The 19574-nt window shown below is 42.8% G+C and overlaps 1 protein-coding gene across 1 annotated transcript in view; it reads right to left on the bottom strand.

Annotated features, from left to right (window-relative positions):
- Positions 1-2968: 2968 nt before the first annotated feature.
- TMEM67 (transmembrane protein 67) overlaps positions 2969-19574 on the bottom strand; it is a 109370-nt gene continuing 92764 nt past the window's right edge. Inside the window, exon 30 of the transcript XR_016235817.1 lies at positions 2969-3467. The gene's annotated coding sequence lies outside the window, so the exon portion shown is untranslated. The remainder of the gene's footprint in view (positions 3468-19574) is intronic.

Below are 19574 nucleotides of genomic sequence, written 5' to 3'. Positions count from 1 at the left end.
ACTAAGATAGAACACCAGATGCTTAAAAGTCCAATACTGTTACCTTCATGCTTACATTCATTCATTCATTTTCATAAACATCTAAGGAGCATCCACCATGGGTGAATAAAGATCCAGTGATGCTGCAGATGCTTGGAGGAGCACAAAAGTGAATCAGACATTCACTCTCTACCCTGATTCAAGGACTGTGTCAAACTGTGTCAAAACTGTATTACGGTTCTATTTTATTATTTTTTGTTTCTTTTATTTATATAAAGGGAGCAAATATCATGTACTTCATACATCCAGTTTTATTTTCTTTTTTTTAAAATATTTATTTTTATTTATTTGAAAGATTTACAGAGAGGTAGAGGTAGAGACAGAGAGAGAGATCTTGCATCCAATGGTTCACTCCCCCAGATGGCCGCAAGGGCCGGAACTGCGCCAATCCGAAGCCAGGAGCCAGGAGTTTCTTCCGGGTCTCCCGCGTGGGTGCAGGGGCCCAGCCATCTTCTACTGCTTTCCCAGGCCATAGCAGAGAGCTGGATCGGAAGAGCAGCAGCTGGGAATAGAACTGGCGCACATATGGGATGCCAGCGCTTCAGGCCAGGGCTTTATCCTGCTGCGCCACAGCACAGGCCCCCATATATCCAGTTTTAAGAACATAAGCATAACTCACCCCTACCTTCCTTCCCTTACTTCTTCCATTCCACCTCCTTCCTTTCTTATTTTTCTTCGAATTTTCACAATGACATACTTTCAATTTAGTATTATGGTGGTTTTTTATTTTTTTGGACAGGCAGAGTGGACAGTGAGAGAGAGACAGAGAGAAAGGTCTTCCTTTACCGTTGTTTCACCCTCCAATGGCCGCTGCGGCTGGTGTGCTGCGGCCAGCGCACCGCACTGATCCAAAGCCAGGAGCCAGGTGCTTCTCCTGGTCTCCTATGCGGGTGCAGGGCCCAAGTACTTGGGCCATCCTCCACTGCACTCCCGGGCCACAGCAGAGAGCTGGCCTGGAAGAGGAGCAACCGGGACAGAATCCGGCACCCTGACCAGGACTAAAACCCAGTGTGCCGGCGCTGCAGGCGGAGGATTAGCCTCTTGAGCCATGGCGCCGGCCAGTATTATGGTCTTAAAATACACCTTTGAACATGTGACCTCAGTGATTAAAGATTTCTAGGACTTGCATGTCCTTCGGAAGGCATCAGTGATGACAACATCCATCCCTTTCCCAATTTATCTCCTGACATTCCTTTGCACGTACCTTGTGTTCCACTCACCTAGGGCTATTTAATTTAATTTAATTTAATTTATATACTCTCTTTGTTTTATGCCTTTGCTCATTCCCCTCTGAAAAGCATACTTAGCCTTCCAGAATCAGGAGAAATGGCACTACATCCATGAACATTTTGGATTCTTCCATGCAGAATTAATTATTCTCTTAATGTCCTGACATATTTTCTACATCTCCATTACATTCACTATTTATACATACGGTTTAATTGTTACACCTCTGCTTCCAGAAGTAGATTATATGCACCTCTAAAGCAGGGCCCGTCTCTTCTTTATCTTCTTCCTTGCATCGCGTACAGAGATCCTCTCAGAGTAGGAACTCAATAAGGGCGAAGGAGTAAATATATTTCTCAAATTTTATTGGTATAATCCACTTCAATCTGATCACTATAAGTCACGAATGATGGATGTTTCTAAGTAAGACAACCATCACTGATTATTAAAAATAAACATTTTTAAGGGGACATAATACATAAAGAATCCCATTCCACAACAATAATACAATTTATATGTATTTTTTAAGATATATCATGCACTGGGAATAGAGGTGGATGTACAAAACAAACAAAATGGGGCAAGTATTTGGCCTAGCAGTTAAGATACCACTTGGGATGCTAGAATCTCTTATGGGAACACCTTGCTTAAGTCCCAGCTACTCTGCTTCCAATTGATTCCACTTTCTTGATAATGCACACCCTGGGAGGCAGGAGGTAATTGCTCAAGCACTTAGGTTCCTGCCACCCATATGGGAGACCTGGATGAAGTTCCCAGCTCCTGGCTTCCACTACCTCACCCCTACTGTCCTGGGCATTTGGGGAGTGAACTAGACAATGGGAGCTTACTCAGTCTGTCTCTCTGCCTTTCACATAAATACATAAAAATTTTAAAAAAATCTACAAATAACCAATTTCAGAAAGACAGAAGTATAATTTTTTATGTATGTTGAAGAGTTCACATAAGTGTCAAGGCGAATACGACCAAGCCATGATTATCAAGGATGCAGGGTCCTTTTGTGTTCCTTTTGTGTCACCCACCATGGCCATCACTTCTATGTTCCAGCCAGCTTTAAGGAGGAAGACGCAAAGCAGGACATACACGTTCACCTTAACCCTGACACTCTTTGGAAGTTGTCCCTCCCACCTTCATTTGTATTTCACTGGTCAGACTTGGTCACATGATCCTCTCCCCCTCCCCCCCAGGCTGCAAAGGGCAGCTGGAAAATGTAGTCTTTATTCTAGAGTGGCCAGAATATTAAGTACCGGAACAGTAAGTCTTCCAGTACTAGGGAAGAAGAGGGAAAACGGATTTGAGGCAGACAATTAGTAGGAACTCAATAAGGATGAAGGAGTAAATATATTTCTCTGCTTAACTTACTGTTCGTGTTGCCTTCACTTCGTTTATTCAGACAGATATGAGCTCCTGCACAGTGTAGGATACCCAGAACGTTTGTGTAGCTGTTTACCGAAAACAAACGTTTGCTGTGAAAACATGTGCTCTATATTTGGTCCTCCAGGATCAATGTGATGACAAATAGTTATAATTAAGAAGCAGCAATTGAAATTGGCTTTGGATACGACTTCTTGATTAACCTGAAAGAGCTAATCTAAAAAGGCCAGTTTTGTCTCAAGATAAAACTTGATACACAGTTTCCATTAAAATGAAATGCCTGGAGCTGTACTACCAGGAATATATGTGCTTTTTCATTTTCTGTTTTTCTGTTGTTGTTAGCACCAATATTAGACCAGCATTTAGTTCAAAGTAATGAGGCAGCATACAACTGAGTCACTCAACCCGCAGCCTCAGGTTAGGTGGGAGTTATAAATTCCCTCCCCCAGTATCAGTTTCTCATCTGTAAATTACGAAGAATAATACCTCCCTCCAGAGATTTCATGAGGATTAGATGAAAAAATACGTGAAAGGCCTTTCAGTTTTCAAAATATATATTACTGGTACAAGATTTTGGGTCAGCAAGCAGATGTCAAATCATGTGATATAAAAGATAACATAAAACAAGATCACTGCTGTGCAAGGGAGAACTTGAAAAACAGAAGAGCTTTTCTTATCTTGTTTGAATCTCTGGACAGCCTTCACCGAGCAGGCCCATCTCCAGCAGGCCAGGCCATGAGGCAAAGCTCCTGGGAGTCCACACCACATCACTCCATCTCAGAACACATGATCCACAGCCAGTATTCACCCTGAATGGGAGAGGAGAGAAGCGGGGTGGGAGGGACAACTGAGGGTGGGCTGGACAGTCTCTGGCTGAGTGACCCAGAGCTGGGTTTGGATTGTGGGAGCTGAGGTTGGGCTGGAACATTCCTGCCCCAGTGAAATGTGTCAAACCCATGCCCAAGTACTGTGTCCATATCAAGAAGTATCCATCACACTTAAAGGGGCCAGCAGCAGAGACCAGTGAAGGGGATCCTGGCACCAAGCACAAGGAGTTGAACAGGGATGAGACCAAAATAAAAGGAGGTAGAGAACAGGCCCAGGAAAGATTAGTGGAGCAGGTAGTTGCGGGGAATCTACTCGAATACTCTCAGGCCCTACAGATCACAAAAGAATGGCTGACCTTAAAAAGCCACCACACAGTAAAAGCTGACCCACTGTGCAACATCTCCTTTCTGCCAGGATTCTGATACTTGCAGCACATTTGCTGCTACAATGGAGAAACACTGAATCTTGTTACAGATACCAGTGGTCTTCAGCTGGTGTGACCTGGATGGGCTGTGTGGTTTATGTTCTGCACAAATGCATCCCAGAAGTGGTGGTGGGGAGGTATTGAGATCTGAAATCCTGCCCACTCATGGATCACTGGGCCATGCCCAGGTGTGGGAGCTACACCTGCCTCGCGTGAGCAGGTGGCTCATTCTTTGCTCAAAGGCACCTGCAAGTCTGCTCCTCTCCCAGAGTCACAGTGTCAGCTCTGCCTGTGAATACTGCAGGTTCTGGGAGACTATGATCCAATTTCATTTATAAAACACTTTAAACTAAATTGAAAAGTATACTCCCCAAATGCATTCACATGTGTTATATATTTTTATTTTTATATAGTTTTAACTTATCTGAAGACCATCAAATCAAGTCATGTTGTCGGGGTACACAGAGATTTTAGAAGAAAGTGGTTTGCCATTTCTCAGCACATATTTGAACCTTTTGCCAATATGCTATGTGTTTCGATAGTTAGGACTCTGCATTGGGCTTTTCATGAAATTCAGACCCGTGTGCAACCTGGGAGTGGTCTGTATGGAGCCAGAATATATTTTACAAACACTGTTTTATCTTCTAGAATTTCTATTTTTATTGTTTTTTTTTTATTCCTCTATAGAAATGTTCTTGTTGAATTAAGAAAACAGGTCAACCTTTCCTACTTAGTTTCTTCTTGCCTGAGATAAGCTAATCTCTGGGTAGGGTTTTTCTGCTCTCCTATAACTGACAGCGTAAGTGCCCAACCCATGGGCTCCAACCACTGTGTTCTGGGAAGCCCTCTGTCAGGGCCCATGACTGGTCCATATTCTTGTTGGAAATGTGCTGAGTCAATACTGGTCACAGAAGCAAACTGGGAGCATTAAATGATAGCGCCTCCATGTTCCTTTGGAGTTGTCAGATTCAAAGCCTTTTCTTCCAGCCAAGTCGCAGATGAGACAGGAATAGGAGTCTGGATTTCTACTGGATACGTAATATCATTACCCAAGGCTCTGCTTCCAGCTATATTCTTTGAATCATTGAAACTCAAGTGTATTTTTTTTTCATCTTGAATGAGCTGCATTTAAAAATAATTCAGCATCCAGCTACTGAAGCTGTCATGACATAGAAAGGAGAGTTTCTGGGCCACGCCTGATGTGATTAGGAAAGCATGCAGTGAATACTCAAAAATGCAAAGACATAAATAATATTAAAACCTGGCAGACCACCCTCTGCCATTTATTGTTTTGCAATTTGCTTCCTAGCCAGTAGAACAGGCCCTTCCTAATTCTTCATTCCTCTACTTACCACAGTAGCTAGATTCTCAAGATTTTTCAATCATTTTGTAAAAAATCTTTTACTCCCCTTCAGAGCCCATTCCTAATTCTATTTTCTCCTTTAAGCTTTCCCTGATCCTGTCTTCACTGTGCCTCCTGAGCACCAGTCTCTTATTTTCAACAGACTTCCTAACCAAGGAATCTGAGGGTGGGGCACAAGGGAATGGGCTTTGAGCTTCCCACTCTGAAAGTGCCCAAGTGAAGCCTGGGGGCCCTCAGGAGATGGTAGGGCAGGAATTCTAGCAATGAGTGGAGTTTGGATGACATAATCTGCAACCTTCCTTTCAAAACAAAGCTTTTGTCTCCAGTAAGCCTTAGCAAATGCACACAAACTCAGACTTACAAAACTGCTCTGCAGAAGGGAGAAATATCTAGGTTAGGCAAAATCTGTATCACTTTGAAATTTCAGCTTTGTTGGTGCTAGCCAGGCTACTTCTAGTTTCTAGTTTAGCCAATGTCATATAGGTGTGTTTCCACATTGGAAAAGCTAATGATGGAAAAAAAAAAAAAGACTAGAATGAAATCTATATGTACGTGCATAGAAAGAACCTGGAATGGTGGCTGCTATTGTGCTGGCATCTCATATGGGTGCTGGTTCAAGTCTTGGCTGCTCCCCTTCTGATCCAGCTCCTTGCTAATGCACCTGGGAAAGCAGCAGATGGCCCAAGTGCTTAGGCCCCCACAATCCACATGGGAGCCCCGGGTGAAGCTCCTGGGTCCTGGGTCCTGGCTTGACCTGGCCCAGTGCTAGCTGTTGTGGCCATCTAGGGAGTGAACCAGTGGATTAGAACATCTCTCTCTCTCTCTCTCTGTAACTCCGACTTCCAAATAAATAAATAAATCTTTAAGAAAGAACAAATTAATGAACTTGGAAGGGTTTTCATCAAGACGTTTCGATCTTTACCCCTGAGATGTGAAATCAGGGGTGATACCAATGTTTAATTTTTATTTTCGATGTTTCAGATTTTCTGCAGGAAATAAGAATGTGTTACCATCTAATATCTGTCTGCTTATCCATCTGTCTATCTAGATGTTTTACCTTTGGCAGGCTGGAATATCAGTGACATAGAACTGAGTGGTAGGGGTTAAGGCTGGAGCTCCTGGGAGAAAATGTGTATTTAGCATAAAAAGATGCTAAGGAGCAGAGAGGGCTGTAGGCATTTAGCTGACACCAGACCCACAAGGAACAATTTGGAGAAGTCAGGGCAGAAAGAGCGCAGGGCCTGAAAGAGCTAGCAGGCTGGCTGTCTATGACACAACTGCGTTGTAACTCAACAGGAGGAAGAAGTTCTTCACTCTTCAATCTTTCAGAAAACTGAACAGGCCACACAGTGAACAGGGATCTCAAAATGAGTAAGGGTACACATGGTGATCCACTGGGCTACAGGAAACAGATGGGTCTTGAGTTCCTGACACCACGAGAAACAGCAGGGGCTCCAAAGCAAGGAAGGGCTAAGAAGTCAGCCTCACTGCTTCGTAGGCTTTGAAGTCACAGAGGGAAGTGTAATAGGTTAAGTGTAGCCAGCGAGAGCACAAAGATACTTCCAAAAGTTCAGGGAAAAATGAAGTTAAAAGCTACACTTTTATTTTTATGCAAAACATTTTTGAAATATATACATATTTTTTCATAGGACACATTTTCGATAAACTTTTGGAAGGCATGTATTTCCAAAAAAATTTTTTGCACCAAATTAACTTATCAGTAATTGGATTTTCCACAAACTTTTTGAAGTACCTTCATTATCTTGACTTAATTAAATTAGCCTCAACAAAATGGATAAGGGGCTTAAAATGATTATTGCAAACACATGTAAGCACAAGAGAACACCAAGAAATGACAGTGCTGGCACTTTTCCAACTCTGAGAATGAGCTCCTTGCCAGCTATCTTAGGAGATAAAAATCAAATCTGCCTAGAAGCTTGCCAAATACAGTTGTAATTATCAAGAAGACTATTTGAAATAGAAATTTACTTCTACCATCATGAATAATAAATTAGGTTACAAGAGAATATTACATCTTGAGATATTTGCCTATGATAGTATGAAGACATCAAGATTTAATTGTGTAATTAGAATGAGGGCAAAGGATGTAGATAACATTAGTAAGGTAATATCACCTCAAAAGTATATGTTTCATTTTTCAGTCATCTTTTTTTAAATTTTTATTTATTTTTTTAATTCTTTTTTAATTTTTTATTTTTTGACAGGCAGAGTGGACAGTGAGAGAGAGAGACAAAGAGAAAGGTCTTCCTTTTGCTGTTGGTTCACCCTCCAATGGCCGCCCCGGCCAGCACGCTGTAGCCGGCGCACCGCACTGATCCGATGGCAGGAGCCAGGTACTTATCCTGGTCTCCCATGGGGTGCAGGGCCCAAGCACTTGGGCCATCCTCCACTGCACTCCCTGGCCACAGCAGAGAGCTGGCCTGGAAGAGGGGCAACCGGGACAGAATCCGGCACCCTGACCGGGACTAGAACCCGGTGTGCCGGCGCCGCAAGGCGGAGGATTAGCCTAGTGAGCCACAGCGCCGGCTCAGTCATCTTTTAAAACTGTTTGGCGCATATTTTAATAGTGCTGTATAGAAGTGCAGATATTTCTGTGTAATGAAGAGTATCTGCAGGGACAGGCATTTGGCATAGCAGTTAAAATGCTACTTTGGTTCCCTGCATCCTATGTCAGAGTACCTGAGTCTAAGTCCTGGTTCTGTTCCTGATTCCAGCTTCCTGCTAATGCCCAGCAGGTTTTAGCTCAAGTACTTGAGTCCCTGCAACCCAAGTGAGAACCTGCATTGAGTTCTCAGCTCCAAGCTTTGGTCTGGCCTGGGGCTGTGGTAGACATCTGGGGAGAGACCCAGTGGATGGAAGATCTCTTGCTCGCTCACTCTTTCCTTCCCAATAAATAAAAAAAAATTTAAAAATTTACAAAGAAGCATACCTGCCTATGAACCTGGAATGGACAACTGATCAGTCATCCCAGCCTACATAGGACAGGGTAATGGATTATTCCATTCATCACACATGTGGTCTTGCATGCATTCATTGATAGAAGGAAAAAACACTTTCAGATTAGTCTTGGAGTTCCCTATCACTGGAGTTGTTTGAACACAGGATACATAGATTCAAGTAACCTTTGGAGAATGAGACTAAATGCCTTTTAAAGGCCTTGCAACCCTAAATTCCATATTTCCACAATTCTTTTGTGTTTCCAATATATTTTGTTCAACTTCTTTAACAGAATTTATCTCATTTTGCCTTTCATTATATTGACTTATATATGCGTTTATCTCTTCTGATAGACGAAATTTTTGATGCCAGAACTTACTTTGTATTTCTCTGTATCCCCAAATAATCTGAAACCCTATTTTGCACATTGGAGTCTTTCCATAAATGCCTGTCGGTTTCGATTCTAGAATATTATTTTTAATAGAGAAAAAAGCATTGTCTGAATACCTGGCGAATAAAATGATATGGCAAATAGTGAAGAAACCTAGGGAGGGAAGCTGTTGATACTCGACCTCCTCAAATTATTTTTGGTGTTGTATGCCACCATTTATTTATTTATTTATTTATTTTGACAGGCAGAGTTAGACAGTGAGAGAGAGAGACAGAGAGAAAGGTCTTCCTTCCGTTGCTTCACCCCCCAAATGGCTGCTACTGCCGGCACGCTGCACCGATCCGAAGCCAGGAGCCAGGTGCTTCCTCCTGGTCTCCCATGCAGTTGCAGGGCCCAAGGACCTGGGCCATCCTCCACTGCCTTCCAGGGCCACAGAAGAGAGCTGGACTGGAAGAGGAGCAACTTGGACAGAACTGGCACCCCAACCGGGACTAGAACCCCGAGTACCGGTGCCACAGGTGCAGGTGGAGGATTAGCCTGGTGAGCCGCGGCGCTGGCCTGTGCCACCATTTATTAGCATGTTGTCCTTGTGCAAAGATGACAGATGGCCCCAACACAAATAAATCATGACACTGCATGGAGTTTTACTGTCTCAATGATAATCAATCCACATGTGCATACAGAGAAGTTACGTAAGGAACCATGTTTTGCACTATGAAAATTACACTGTTAAATATTAATGGGATTTCCATTCTCAAACAGCCACAGAAATCATTTCAGGAGACAAAGAGGAAAGGACACTTATGACACAGGAAACACTGAAATACCAGATATTACAACAGTGTGAATTGGCTCCAACTTCAGGGACAAGAGGTTTCTTGTGTGTCAGTGATAGCGAAGGTTGGCCTTGAGAAGGGCTTTGAAGCCCTGATGGCCTTGTTAGGTGGTGAGAACGGCATCCCTGTGAGGGGTCAGCCCTCTTTGTGATCCATCCCAGACCTTCCTTGTCAGGATACTGGTTAAAATCTGGGCCAAAAACCAGAGCGCTTCTTTATCATCAGAATGATCAACAATAGCTTTTGTCTGCTGCCATGATAAAGACCCCGGAAATCAATGTTTTGTATCTGTAAATGTGGCATATTGTGGCTGAGAAGATGTTGACAATTCCTTCCAGCTATTAAAATCTGCAATTTCATGAGAAAAAAAAAATGATTTCCTGAGAGAGACAGATCCAGGGAACATGCCACACCAGATGGTCTGTCTAGGTAGAGCCTGCAAAGAGAAACCAAGCCTTGGGGCTATGTAGATGAAGACACCAGTGGGGGAGGGAACTGTAGAGCTGCCAGTGACCCTGTGGGGCCCCACTCTCCCTGCCGTGCTGCAGGCGTCTGTAGGCTGGTGGCCCCGCTGAGGCAGTTGGCAGTCTTGTCCTGGCTAACTCAGGCCTGGTTGCCACCTGGCTCCGCAGCAATGGCAGACCTGCAGCTGCAGGGAGAATTGATTTGGTTTTGTCCTTTGGTCAAATCCATCTCTGCTGCTAAACCCAAGAACTCAGCTCTACTACAGAGACTCAAATGATGGCTTCTGGGGGAAAACGTTGTTGCTAATGGGTCAGGAGAGCGAACTCCTGTGAGCACAACAGTGCCAGGACAGGCAGGACGCAGGCAAGCCGCGTCATCTTTCTATTTGTTGCGACTAGAAATGAGGATGGTTACACTGGGAACCATTTGTAGGAGGCTTTTGCATTTCCCTTTTGGTTCTATTCATTTATGTAACTGTTCATCAGTTCATTAATTCAACAACCTTTCCCGGATGCTTCAGTACATCAGGCACTATGCAGAATGTTTGTAATATAGAAGCCAATTATACCCTGTTCTGCCATGTAGGAGCTGTTTCTGGGGAAAATACAGGTGCGCACACAGCTACTATAATGCACCGTGACAAGTGGATGCCACAGTAATACAGATAAGGGGCAGCTCATGGTTGGTAATGCAGGAAGGATTCCAGGGAGCTAAATCTTGGATGAAATCTGGGAAGTTTGAGAGGTAAGATAGAAGAGAATGCAGGCAAAACAAAACAAAATACTGCTTAGGCCAAAGCACAAAGGCAAATATGGTGAGTCCTCATGCGAAATTGAATCATTCAGCAGTATTTACTGAACATCTAATTTGTGCCAAGTGCTGAGGATATAGTCCCGGACCCAACAGACAAAGATTCCTGCCTTCATGGAGCTGACATTCTAGCAGAGCAGACAAGCCAGAAATAATAAACATAAATCAAGACTGCAACATATTTGAAGGTGAGAAGTGTGTCAAAGATAAAGAAAGAAAATTTGGGGATGGAAGATGCCCAGGGTAGTTAAACACTTCCAAAGGGTGGGATGCAAGAGGAGGAGTGGGATGGGGACCACTCAGAGCTGCCTCTCTCCTTCATTTTCCAAGTTGTTCTTCCCAGTCCATCTTACAAACTTCTGCCCGACTGATCTTCCTGAGATGAACCACGTCACTGCTCCATTACAATCATCCTGCCTTCTGGCTCAGCTCTGCATCCCTTGGCACAGCATATGTGGCCTCATCTCTGCCCACCTCCAGCTTCCCTTTCTCTAGGGTTGTGGGTGCTTATTGACTGCCTCTCTATTGTCTGTTTGCTCCTTCCTGCTTCCTCTCTGGAACCAGGTCATTCCAGGGAAGTTGGAGCTATCTCAGCACCAGAGGAAGCCAATCCACATCGTGGCCAGAGTAACTGTTTTTGGGGGAGGCATGAGATCTAAAGAGATCCTATTGGCTGGCGCCGCGGCTCAGTAGGCTAATCCTCTGCCTTGCGGCGCTGGCACACCGGGTTCTAGTCCCGGTCAGGGCGCTGGATTCTGTCCCGGGTGCCCCTCTTCCAGGCCAGCTCTCTGCTGTGACCAGGGAGTGCAGTGGAGGATGGCCCAAGTGCTTGGGCCCTGCACCCCATGGGAGACCAGGAGAAGCACCTGGTTCCTGCCTACGGATCAGCGCGGTGTGCTGGCTGCAGCGTGCCAGCCGTGGCGGCCATTGGAGGGTGAACCAACGGCAAAGGAAGACCTTTCTCTCTGTCTCTCTCTCTCACTGTCCACTCTGCCTGTCAAAAAAAAAAAAAAAAAAAGAGAGAGAGAGAGAGAGAGATCCTATTAAATACATGCCTGGGATGCTAGACACAGGGCATGTCTCCTGCTCTGAACCATGTGGGGTGCAGACGTAAGACTTGGAACTGCGATAGACATTTTAGCCCCTGTAGGGAAAATCCACCTGATGACAAGTTGGAAGATGGATGCTAGAATCAAGAGACTTCCTGGAGACAGCCAGAGCCAGGCCCTGATGACATGGATGACACATGAGCATTTGACAACCATAGTTCCACTCTAACCTGGCAACAGCAAGAAATGCAAATTCGTGGGTCTCACCTTAGCCCTACTGAGTCTAAACTGCAAGGAGGCGTCTGACCGTTTGCGCTTTAATCTGCAAGTAAATCTGATGCTCATGAAATTCTGAGACTCTACTGGCACAGTTACTTCAGCTAATAAAACTGCTTTGCTGCGTAAGTCAACTGGATGTGGGCTTTCTGTTCCGTTTCACCTGCGCATAGAAGAGCAGGACTCAAGTGGAATAAGGACAGATTTGTGTCCCTCACGGTCTCTGGGAACCTGCTCCGAGTGGGCTATGCTTTTGTCACTGAGTGAAAACTTAGGAGGGCCCATAACTTTTCCATCCCTTCTTTTTCTTCTTCATTTTAAAATTGTATTTAATGTGGTAAAGTATACACAACATAAAACTCATCATTTTAACTATCTTTTAAGTGTACAGTTCAGTGGTGTTAGTAAGTTCACAATGTTGTACAATAATCCCCAGCATCCATCTCTCCAGAACTTTCTCACTGTCCTGAGAGAAACTCTTCACCCATTAAACAACTTCCCATTGCCGCCTTCTCTAGCCCCTGGTAATTGCCACCCAACTTTTTGTCTCTGGGAATTTGACTGTTCTAGTACCTTATCGTAGTGAAATCATACAATATTTGTCCTTTTGTGAGTGCTTCCTTCATGAAGCGGTCATATATTCAAGGTTCATCAGTGTTGGAGCTTGTTAGAATTTCCTTTCTTCCTAAGGCTGAATGATTTCCCATCGCATATGTATTGCTCATTCAGCTTATCCGCTCGTCGACAATGACTCCTGGGCTGCTTCCACCTCTCGGCTTTTGGGAATCATGCTGCTATGGATGTTGGTTCGAGTATCGGTTCGAGTCCCAACTTTCACTAGAGGGAATTTCTTGTCACAAATCCTCATTACAAGTACACTTTCATGTTCTAATCACTATACTTAAGGGGAGTTTTATGCCCCGAAATTGGTCCTGGATACTGCATTTTGTTTTTCTTTGTATCTCAAAGCCTTAGTTAAAACAAGCGATTCAATATCCTGTCATACAACTGACAACGCATGAACTGTTACTGCTATCTGTCTGTGATAATTCTTTAAGATTGAGTCACAGCCCTGCCCTCAAAGGCTTTCCAGGGCTTATCCCATTAAAAGTGTGGGGCAGCCCAGCCAAGTGAGGATTCTTATCTTCCTTTACAGCTGAGAAGACCCAGCTTCAGCGAAGACAACTGATGTGTCTGAGGTCCTGCAGTCAGGAAATGAAACTCTGACCAAGGCCTGCTGGTCCACGAAGCAGCTCCATAATCTTTTCATCCTGCTCCAGTTTTGTGTCTAACTGGAGAGACAAAACTGTAAACCACAGAGCATTAGCCACATGTTAAATCTCAGGAAAGGGAATACCAGTGTGTGCTCTACTGATCTGAAAGTGGACTATGTTCAAGATGGAACTTAATAGGGACGTTAAAGACTAAGTCACCTTTAGAAAAGCTGCAGTCAGAAGAGTGTTCCTGGGGTGAGGACTTTATCAAAGCAAAGATGGGGTGGAGGCAGTTAGTGTGGATTAAGTGAGGCGCGTGGACTAGACCCTCTGAGTCAGCGGAGTCATATCAGAAGGTTCCATGCACATTAGAACAGAACTCCAAGTCCGGCATGGCCTGCCAGGTAGAGTGTGAGATTAGGCTGAATTTCTGCCTCATTCTAACTTGTGAAATCTTGGGCAAGTCATTGGAACATGCTGGTCCCATTTCCTTACATGTGAAACAGGGATGATAATACCATGGCTGCTATAAGAATCTGTAAGAATTGGTGATAGTTGGGGCAGGTGTTCGGCCCAGTGGTTAAGACATCTGTATTCCATGTCAGAGTGCCTGGGTTCAAGTCCTGGCTCAGTTCCTGATTCCAACTTCCTGATAATGTGTACCCTGGGAGGCAGTAGGTGATGGTTCAAGCAGTTGAGTTTGAGATGATGATAAAATATTAAAGTTTGAAAAACAAATAAAAAAAAAGCATCTTATTACCATATATGTGGTGAGCTGGAATTGAAACCAGACAATGCGGGAAAACTTCAGAGGACCTGAGTGAGGACAGCAAAAGTGGATTTGAGTTGAATGAATTGACTACAGTATTCTTCATACAAAACATTCTCATTGTCTGAATGTTTGTCAGTCAATGTGGCAGAAAAACACAGCACTTGTTTTACTGAAGAGGAAGCCACAGACATCGAGACACCATGAGATCCTGCATGGTTCTCTTTTGCTTACCTAGCCTATGGATATCATTGTACCAAATGGTCTTTGCTTGTACCTAAAGGAGGAAAAGCAGTGTTATGGAGAGCTGCATTTTCCATTGCTGGGGAATTCTGATCTTTTGTGTATCTATATTCCACTTGTCAGTTAATACAAAAAAAAAAAAAAAAAAAAAAGCTAAGGCAACATACCTGAACCCCACACTAAGATGCAGGCATACAATGTATTTTCCACTGGAAATTTCCTGAATATTCCAGGTTGCTAGGATATTACCTGAGGTCACTGCAGTTTATTTATATTTCTTGAGTGTTAAAAAGGACTTCCCCAATACTTTAACTGTGACTCATTAGTTTAAAAAATTTTAACCCGGGGCGGGAGGCGGTGCTATGGCATAGTGGGCAAAGCCTCCTCCTGCAGTGCAGGCATCACCTATGGGCACTGGTTTGAGTCCCAGCAGCTCCACTTCCAATCCAGCCCTCTGCTATGGCCTGGAAAAGTGGTGGAAGATGGCCCAAGTCCTTGGGCCCCTGCACCCACATTGGAGACTTGGGGGAGGCTCCTGGCTGATGGCTTCAGATCAGCCCAGCTCTGGCCATTGTGGCCATTTTGGGGGTGAACCAGCAGATGGACGACATCTCTCTCTACCTCTGCAGCTCTGCCTTTCAGAGAGAAGGAGAGGCAGAGAGAGGCAGAGAGAGGCAGAGAGAGGGAGAGAGAGAGAGAGAGGTCTTCCATCCGCTGGTTCACCCCCAACTGGCTGGAACGGCCAGAGCTGCACCGATCTGAAGCCAGGAGCCAGGAGCCAGGAGCTTCTTCTGGGTCTCTCATGTGGGTGCAGGGCCCAAGGACTTGGGCCATTTTCTACTGCTTTCTCATGCCATAGCAGAGAGCTGGATCGGAAGTGGAGCAGCCGGGACTCGAACTGGTGTCCATATGGGAAGCTGGCACCACAGATGGCAACTTAACCCACTATGCCACAGTGCTGGCCCCAATAAATGAATCTTTTAAAAAATTTTAATGGAATTTATTTAACAATGGTCAAATATTTTTATCTTCCATGGGTTTTTAGAACAAATCTTATTCCAGCAAAAATTACCTAGTATAAGAGTTATTCATGGAGTGAAGATTTTCTTGATTTTGAATCATGTTGATTATTCCTATGTAATTCAGTGTTGTTTCACTTAACAGAATTTGTTCCACTTATTATTTGCATGGAATGACATGTATCATTAGTTGAATTGTTGATGTAGGTTCTATCTTTTTGCTATTTGGAGTTATTCTTGTTCTTGTTTCAAGGCTACCAAGATGCACAAAGCCAACCTGACTTCTGGAAGTTGCAAACAAACAGCAAACTCATACCTGAAATTTTCATATCATTGACTCTTTCATTTGTTCCATGCTGCATTATCATGAGGTGGTAGAATTTCAAGACTATGGAGGAATTATTTTTATAGAATTTGAACAATAAAATTTAAACTTTCCTTATGCTGCCCCTTCCATATGTTCATGTGGTCCCATTTTATCTCACCCGACTCTAACAGAAACACTGAGTGTGTTCAATTAGCTCTTCTCCTATTAAATTGTCAGTTCTATGAGAAAGAGACCACATCTGTGTTACCACCCAATCCTCAGTATAGTTCCTGTATCAAATTTTAACATATATGTAATACATATTTGAAAATCTAAATCTCTGAATGAAAGCATTTAATATCCTAGTTCATTCGACTAGTTAAACAGAATGCCAAAATATATTTCTTCAAGATATCAACACAATCTTTTACATTATTTTTTAATCTTAGAATCATAGAAACTTAGAAATAATGTAGATTTTAAGGCACTTAGTACATGGGGCCGGTGCAGTGACACAGCAGGTAAAGCCACTGCCTGCTGGTGTCCCATATGGATGCCGGTTCATGTTCCGCTGCTCCTCTTCCGATCCAGCTCTCTGCTATGGCCTGGGAAAGCAGTGGAAGATGGCCCAAGTCCTTGGGCCCCTGCATCTACGTGGGAGACCCGGAGGAAGCTCCTGGCTCCTGGCTTTGGATTGGCGCAGCTCTGGCTGTTGCGGCCAATTGGGGAATGAACCAGCGGATGGAAGACCTCTCTCTCTTTCTCTGCCTCTCCTTCTCTCTCTGTGTAACTCTGTCAAATAAATAATTTAAAAAAGGCACTTCAGATGCACACTGAAATCATCTAGGAGTTATGCAAAATACTGATGCCTGAATCCCACCCCTGGAGATTTTAATGCAATTGGTCTGGGAGGTATCCTATACACTGGGTCTTAAAAAGCTCCCCACGTGATTATAATGTACAGCTAAAGTTGAGATGTATAAATATATTGCAACCTTTTCCTTTTGTAGATAAGGAAGTCGAGTCCCAGAGAGTTTAAGAAACCCACTGTATATCACACAGCTAGTTAACGGCATAACAGAAACCCAGGCATTCTGGCTCTCAGACCAATATTCTTTTCCCTATACTTTTGTTTCTCAATCTTGACTCATTCACAAAGCACTTATTGAGTATCTGTTTGCCATGTACAACATGTTATTTTGAAATATACACTGTAGAGTGGCTAATTGAGCTCATAAACATTAACCTACATAATTAACATCACCTCACATATTTAATCATTTTTTGATATGAAAACACATAATCTACTCATAATTTTTCAGGAATACAATACATAGATATTAACTATAGTCAGCATGGTGCACAATTGGTATCTTGAAATAATTCCTCATGAGTCAACATCTCTGCCCCACAACCCCATCCCATGGCCCTGGTAACATTCTTCTCTCTACTTCTATGAGTTCAATTTTTTGAGGCTGCACGTGTAAGTGAGAACATGTAGTATCTGTCTTTCTGTGCCTATTTTTACTTAACATAATGCCCTCCAGCTTCTTTCATGTTATTGCAAGTGACAGGATTTCCTTATTTTAAAAGTCAAAATAGTATTCCATTGTGTGTAAATATCACATTTTCTTTATCCAGTCATTCACTGATGTATACCTAGGTTGATTCCATATCTTGGCTATTGTGAATATAGCGCTGCTATGAATATTTGACTTTACTATAAGGATTTGATTTCTTTTGGATATATATACTCAGTAGTGAGATTGCTGTATCATATCATAGATCTATTTTCAAGTTTTTGAGGACCTTCCATGCTACTTCCCATAATGGTTGTACTAATTTATATTCCTAATAATAGTGTGCAAGTGATCCTAATTCTTCACATCCTTGCCAACACATTCTAACAGGTGCAAGACACTGTCTCCTGTGACTTGAATTTGCATTTCTCTGATTAGTGATTGATCAGTATTTTTTCTTTTAAAAAGGTTTTAAATTTTTTAAAAGATACCTTATTTGAAAGGCAGAGTGACATACACACCAAAAGAAAGGGGTGAGAGAGAAAGAGAGAAAGAGCAAGAGAGAGAGAGAGAGAATCTTTCATCTACTGGTTCACTTCCAAAATGGCTGTAATAGTCAGGTTTGGGCCAGTCTGAAGCCAGGAGTCTGGAACTCCATCCAGGTCTCCTAAGTGGGTGGCAAGGGCCCAAGTACTTGGGCCATCTTCAGTTGCTTTCTCAGTGGCATTAGCAGGGAGCTGGATCAGAAATGGAGCAGTTAGGACTGGAATTGGCACCAATAGGGCATGTTGGGATCACAGGCAGCAGCTTAACCCACTATGCCACAATGCCAGCCTCCAGATCAGTATTTTCTCACATACTTTTTAGCCATTTGTATGCCTTATTTTAAGAAATGTCTATTCAGATCCTTTAAGAGGGTTCTTTTCTTTATTATTGAGTCCTTTACATATTTTGTATTTTAACCCCTTTTCAGATAAACAGTTTACAAATATTTACTCTCATTAAATAGGATATCATTTCACTATATTGATGTTTTCTTGGCTGTGCAAATGCTTTTTAATGTAATGTAACCCCAATTGTCTGTTTTTGCCTCTGTTGTCTGTGCTTTTAAAAAAAGTCATTGTTAGACAAATGTCATAGAGATTTCTCCCTATTTTTTCCTTGATTAATTTTACAGTTTTGGGTCTTAAATGTAAGCCTTAATCCATTTTCAAAGATTTATTATTTATTTGAAGGGCAGAGTTATAGAAAGGGGAAGACACAGAGATAGATCTCCCATCTGCTGGTTCACTCACCAAAATGGCGGCAATAGCTGAGGCTGGGCCAGGTCGAAGCCAGGAAACTGAAACTCCATTTGGGTCTCTCACACAGGTGCAGGGGCCCAAGCACTTGGGCCATTCTCTACTGATTCCCAGGCACATTAGTATTGGAAGTGGAGCATTGAGAAATTGAACCAGCATCCATATGGGATGCTGGCACTGCAGGTGGCTGCTTAATCCTCTATGCCACAATGCTGGCCCCTAGTTCTGTTTTTCAGTGGAACATCATAATCTGCAAATGGGGACATTTTAAGTTCTTCCTTTCCTATCTGAATGCCTTTTGTTTGTTTGTTTCCTTGCCTAATTGCTGTGGCTAGGACTTCCTAAACTATATAGAGTAACAGTGGTGAGAGAGAATATCCTTATCTTGTTTCTGATCTTAGAGGATCAGAATGCTTTCACCATATTATCACTGAGTATGATGTTAGCTGTGAGTCTCTCACATGTGGCCTTTATTCTGTTGAGGCATATTCCTTCCACTCATAACGTCAAAAGTTTTAACCATGAAAAGATACTGAATTTTGTTGAATGCTTTTCCCTCCATTTATGGAGGGATCATAGTGTTCGTGTCTTTGATACTGCTAATGTGGTGTGTCAAATGTATATATTTGTGTACGATGAGCCATTCTTGCATTTCTGGAATAAAACTTAACCTGATCATGGTAAATGACCCTTTTAAAACTGTTTAGTTTGCTAGTACTTGTTGAGGACTTTTATATTTATGCTCATCAGGGATACAGACCTGTAATATTCTTATAGTGTCCTTGTTTGGCTTTGGTATTGGGTATCTGGTCTTATAAAATGATTTTGGAAGTATTCTCTCTTCTTCAATTTTTTGGAAGAGTTGAGAAGATTAGTATGAGTTCTTTAAAAAAATAGAAGTTAGGTTTTTGAAAATAAAAAAGGTCAAATACTTAGCTAGATTAAAAAAAAAGTAGAGAAGACTCAAATAAATAAAACCAGAAATTAAAGAGGAGACATTACAATTGACACCATAGAAATACAAACGATCATGAGAGATTGTCATGAATAATTAAATGAAAAACTTGGAAGAAGTGGATACGTTTATGGACATATACAACCTACGAAGAATAGATCATGAAGAAAGGGAAAACATGAATGAGC

Source organism: Oryctolagus cuniculus, chromosome 6 (genome assembly GCF_051225735.1).
Source record: "Oryctolagus cuniculus isolate XC-2025 breed Fujian yellow rabbit chromosome 6, ASM5122573v1, whole genome shotgun sequence".
Lineage (NCBI taxonomy): Eukaryota > Metazoa > Chordata > Mammalia > Lagomorpha > Leporidae > Oryctolagus > Oryctolagus cuniculus.
The sequence above is the reverse complement of the archived record's forward strand: the minus strand, read 5'-3'. Positions and strand labels throughout refer to the sequence as shown.